This window comes from Suncus etruscus, chromosome 2 (genome assembly GCF_024139225.1).
Source record: "Suncus etruscus isolate mSunEtr1 chromosome 2, mSunEtr1.pri.cur, whole genome shotgun sequence".
Taxonomy (NCBI): Eukaryota; Metazoa; Chordata; class Mammalia; order Eulipotyphla; family Soricidae; genus Suncus; species Suncus etruscus.
Genome location: NC_064849.1, coordinates 80357074 through 80363270, shown reverse-complemented (window position 1 = coordinate 80363270; position 6197 = coordinate 80357074). Strand labels below are relative to the sequence as shown.

At 33.8% G+C, this 6197-nt stretch overlaps 1 non-coding gene across 1 annotated transcript; it reads right to left on the bottom strand.

The window, feature by feature from the left end:
- Positions 1-1026: 1026 nt before the first annotated feature.
- LOC126002893 (U1 spliceosomal RNA) lies at positions 1027-1189 on the bottom strand. Its single transcript, XR_007493493.1, has one exon. It is a non-coding gene; the product is annotated as a U1 spliceosomal RNA (small nuclear RNA).
- Between the last annotated feature and the right edge of the window lie 5008 nt (positions 1190-6197).

Genomic DNA, 6197 nt, shown 5'->3' with positions numbered 1-6197 from the left:
AGAACAAAATAAAACAATAAAAACTGAAAACATCACTACATGTGAGGTCAATATCAATATGTTACCAGAAAAATATGGAAAAAATCAAGAAATTCAAATTAAAATATAATAGATATAAAACAATGATGAAATTTCCCTTAATATTTTTTTGTTTTGTTTTTGGGTCACACCCAGCAGCGCTCAGGGGTTACTCCTAGATCTACGCTCAGAAATCGCTCTGGCAGGCTCGGGGGACCTTATGGGATGTCGGGATTTGAACCACCATCCTTCTGCATGCAAGGCAAACTCCCTACCTCTATGATATCTCCGGCCGCAAAGTTCCTTTATTTAAATAACTTTTCTATATATCTATGGATTTTAAACTATAAAAATGTTTGATGGATGGATAAATCAAAAAACAAAATATGCTTTCTGAATTTAAAGTCTCATGAACTTCCATAATTAATATGGTCTCAAAATAAAATTTTGCAAAATAATTATACAAGCAAAACGTATACCAAACTGAAAAATAAGGGTCAACTGTATTTTATTCAGACAAAAGAGGATACAGGTAAATTCAAAGGTAGGATTAGGGTTTGAGCAATAAATGCAGTGATAAGATAATTTATACAATATTTAGGAGCTCAATATTTAGCTCAAAACCACAAGAAAGTCCTAAAACCACTTGATATGGCCCTAAAAAATCGCAAAACATGGTCCTATTAGGAGCTCAATAGTTAGGAGCTCAATATTTAGCTCAAAACCACAAGAAAGTCCTAAAACCACTTGATATGGCCCTAAAAAATCGCAAAACATGGTCCCCCAAGCCAGGAGCAATTTCTGAGCGCATATCCAGGAGTAACCGCTGAAATCAATGGATGTGGCCCCAAAACAAAAACAAAATAACAAAAAAACAAGCAAAAAAATTGCAGAACACCCTTCATAATTATAAAAATAGGAGCTCTATGAGTTGAGTTCTTTGATTTTGCACACACACACACACATACACACACACACACACACACACACACATACAAATATTTCCTCCAATGGAGAACATAAATGCAGTCTCTTGCTACCATAAATTGTGCCGCCAAGTGTCCCACATTTGGGGAAATCACTGGGGTCAGGACATCTGGATTGCAGTGGATAAGTCTTTTCCTGGGAAAACCACCTTCGAGATTATGGTATTTCCCTACCTGGGGAGTACGCCTTTGCTCATTTTTTTAATAGACTCTGTAAATATTGGTTTGTTTGCTTGTTTTAGACAACACACAGTGGGGGTCAAATGTTACTCCTGGTTCTGTAATAGAAATTGCGCCTGGCAGTTTCGGGGGACTATATGGGATGTCAAAGATTAAACCAGGGTTTGCTGCATGTAAGGCAAATGTCCTGCCCACTGTGCTATTGCACAGTGGCCTCATGCACATTATTTTTAAATATTTAAGTATTTTATAAAAAGTTCATTTAATGGAGCCTAAGTGTTGAATAGTAAATTAGATAATAAATGAGGGTATAATTTGCCCAGGGAGAAACTGCTGAATGTTCAAAATAACCAGTCCACTTGAATGATCAAGTTGGCATTATATTATCCAATTATACCAGATTTTATCTTATAGGTCCTTGATATTTATCAATATAGTTATATCTAAACATCAAAAGAAACCTAATTATAAATGATATATAACAATTTATCCATTTATCCATTCAAAAACAACTTATGATTAACATACTGTCTAGGTGAATGGCTAGACATATAGAGCATGACTTTGATTCATAAGAAAGACTACAGAATTAATTTTCATGGAAATTAATTAGTAATTAATATAAAGCAAGGAAAGACGCTACAGTGCAAGAACAGACAAGAAGGCCTCCTAGATCCGAAAGACTTCTAGTGAGATGTTTTAGGAATCAAAAACCCATTTGAAAATGAAATAATTTCTAATTATAATTATATTAATAGAAGAGGTTTAAAAATTATTATATATTCATCAGCTATTTACTAATTTGTTAGCTGAATTATATTTACCATATGTTATTTATTTCAATAAGCACTGCATTAACTGTATTAAAATAGCAGAATAGGGAAATAGAACATGTGAAAATAATTCTATGCATAATGTTTAAACTACTTTAAATTTGGATATAGAAATAATTTTTTAATTTCTAAATGAATAATTCAAAAATACATTTGATCATTAATAGTACACTAATTCATGAACAAATTGAAAGTAGCTTTTATTATTTATCAATACAACATTCAAATAATGAGTATTTGTGATTATTGCTATTATTTTTTTAACTTAATCTTACTGTCAGGAAAAAATATTTGAAATTATTTTAATTTCCAAAAAACTATTGTTGCTATTTTCAATACAAAAATATCAGTGTCTTCTATCTCAGACATAAAAATGAATTTAATTGAAGTGAGTGATAGCACAGTACTTGGACATTTGCCTTGCACGCAGCTGAACAGACCTCCATTCGATCCCCCAGCATCCCATATGGTCCCCCAAGCCAGGACCGATTTCTGAGCATATAGCCAAGAGTAACCCCTGAGTGTCACTGGGTGTGGCCCACTAATCAAAAACAAATAAACAAAATTTGAATTTGAGCTATCTTGACCTTGACATCATATGAAATTTCAAATTACTTAAAATCTTGATTTTTATCTAATGAAATTATGAATAAATATCAGTTAAGCAATTAATAAGAATACTTCAATACTTCCCTTTGTGGGATGTTACACAACACACAAAAAAATAAATACAGATTTGGGAATTGGAAGCAAAGTATTACTTTAGTAATCACAGAAGAAATTGTGTTTATACAATCTCTGGATTTTAAGGAGAAAGAGAGAAATATATATTCTGTTTCACATACTGTTTGTTAGAAATCTGGTTTTGAAGATGCTATCAAGAAGAGTTCAAAAAAGCCAGGCAAAATACTTTCAAAAACCAGATTAATAGAAATCACAGTGATATAACAACACAAAATAAAATTGGGTCTTGTTATGGGGAATCAGAGGCTTTTCTTGAAGAAATTATTAATATGTCTGCTGTAGCTGAACATATATTTTTTTGCATTCACCAATTACAATAAAATAACAAAGAAGAGGGGCCAGAGAGATAGCATAGAAGCATAGCATTTGCCTTGAGTGATGATGGACAGTGGTTTTGAATCCCGACATCCCATATGGTCCCCCGAGATTGCCAGGGGCGATTTCTGAGCATAGAGCCAGGAATAAACCCTAAGCGCTGCCAGGTGTGACCCAAAAACCAAAAAATTATATAAGAAGAAGAAAGGAAAAATTAAATTCAATGTTTACAAAAGTAAACATAAAAAATTTTGACGATTGCTAGATTATCCAAATAACAGTTTTTAAAATTTCAGAAAAATTTCTTAAAATTATGTCACGTGGACCCAACTTAGACCCCAGGTGATTAAACATCAACCGTCCAGCCTTGAACTCTGGATCACAGACATAGAAATGACACAGTTCTTCACAACATCCACAAGAAAAAAATCCCATTCGGGACATCCTTAATACTGCTCGGACACCAACAAGTGCCAGCTCTAATATGATATCCTGACAACGAGGAAACTGGGAACAACTTGACCTAAGAGCAGGTTATCCTACCTCACCAGCTAACGATAAGACAAAATCAGAAGACTTGTCACCCTTTGGTCTGTCCAAATGGCAAGATTATGATTTACAGATGACTGGCTGATAGAACCATGAACTGTCTGTATCCTGAAACCAATAAAAAAGGCCTAGTCTAGGGATTGAGCAATGACCTGCACAACCATGACCTCTAGCTCCAGAGGTCTGAGACAATTTGCAACGAATGGGTATTCTGGAAACATAACAAAAGACACTATCCCAGGCCCCACCCTAGGATCAGCGCAAAGACCAAGACCACTAACCACAAAAGAAGGATTAAAAGGACACTGAGAGAACAGAATTTCTAGAACCACAAAGAAAGACTTCTTCATAAGTTCCAATCCCTGACCTGTGCAGATACTGAGATCTCCAGATACAGAGGTCTGATTTTATTACACAGGACAGAGTAGAAGTCTTCCATACACCACAAAAGCATTAAGAGGAGAGTAAATGAACCTGACAGAGAGTCTATAGTTAATCCCATGACAATATACTTCAAGGGCGGAGAAACCCTGTATCTCTTAGGCCAAGGAAATTCCTTTTCGAATGACCCCATTATTTATTGTGCCTGTGCAGGAGGGAAAAAAAAAGGCAAAAAAGCACAAAACAATTTTCTTTTTTAGTTATTTATCTAGTTTTGCCGATTTATTTGTTTTGGTGTGGTTATTGAAGTTGTTGTCTCCATTTATATTTGTTTTTTTTTTTCTTCTTTTTTTCTTTCTTTATGTGCTCTGCCATGTTTTTTATCTCAAGACCATGGCCTTTATGTGGTGCTTATCTTTATTGTTGGAGTGTCCACTGGATGTTTTATTTGACACTTCTTTTTGTACTGTTGTGGTGTTTCACCCTCCTTTTCCCCTTCGTTTCTCAAACCTAGGATGAGAGTCTCCAGAAGGACTTTGCCCATTTTTGACATATTTGATTTTTCTCCCAGTTTAGTACCTTTCTCTTCTTCAAACAAAACCACATAACTTGAACTATCTAGTCCCGCCTCCCAATTAGAGTGGAAAATAAGGGAGATACCAAAACCAAAAATGTGTAGGACCACTAAGTAGTTAGCTAGGCACAGAGGGGACCACTTATTCTAGCAGCCCCGGGGGTGAAGGAGGAGGATTTGGGAGGTAGGATGGGAGCGGAGGTGGAGGGAGGACAATTCGGTGATGGGAACTCCCCTGTTTTTATGTTAATATGTACCTAAAATATCATCATCAATGATATGTAAGCCACTATGATTAAACTAAATATTATATTAAAATATGATATAGTAGTTGGCCCATAAGATAGCACAGCGGTAACGCATTTGCCTCCCTGACGGCCCACCTGGCACAGTCCCAGATTCGATTCCGGGCATCCCATATGCTCCCCCTCCCAGCCTGTCAGGAGCAATTTCTAAGTGCAGAGCCAAGAGTAACTCCTGAATGCTGCCTGTTTTGGTCAAACAAACAAACAACAAACAAAAAGGAAAAAAAGAGAAAAAAGAAAACAAAGCAAAACAAAACCAAACAAAAATAGTAAATAATTTTAAAGTATACATAGACATACTTTCAGAAAACTAAAAAATGAAAAGAAATGAATATTTTGTCCCTTTAATTTCCTTTCAGGAGATAAGTCTTGACACACAAAGAAACGTTTCTTGAGTTCTTGTCATACATTTAAAAAAAGTTATAGAACAGTTTTTCCTGTTAACTTTCATTTCCTGTTTTAAGAGATAAAAATATTTCTGATTACAATATTAAATATTGAAGTTTTTATAGACACCTGACACTAACTTAGATTTTGGACTTTTAGTTCATGTTATGATTAAAAAATCACTTGGGATCTCTGGGAATAACAAACACAATTTTTACCTTTGATAATTATGAATATTTGTGGTCAAGTAGCAGGGTCAGACCCTTGGATATATATTATACTTTTAATTTATCCTTGGATGTAGGAAATACCTGAAAATCTGATTTTTATTACTATGAAATTATTTTATAATATAAAAATATTTTATAGAATATTAATGTTTTCCTGTTTAGTACAAGTTGCAAGGTATAATTAGGTTTTAAAGATGATTAAATTTAGATTATCAGTAAAAGAAAAACACCTGTCAGCAAGGAAATTTCACTTTACAAGTTCACAGAACAAATTATGCCATTGTAGAATGGTATGGGAATATTTTGAGTTTAAGATGGGGCACTGACCACAGCAACTTATTCTTCAAAATTTGTGAGAAACAACTAACCTATTTAATACCTTATTCACAAAATCTATTCTAGAAAAATAAGTATTTTGATGAACTATGTCTCAGGCAATCAGTTGAAAACAATCAAAAGCAATTAAAAGCAATACTATGCTAATTTCTCATTGGGTCTCTTGATTTATACAGCTAAATATAAAGTAATACAACATTATATATTCTTGTATATAATGAGTAAGAGGCGTTTTTAGGAATTCATGGATCCTAAGTATTATTTCAATGCTTTAATATGAAATTTTTAACATTTTATGAAATTGGTCAATTTACTTATCTAGAATTTTAAAAATTGGTTGTATTACATATGATTTCTTT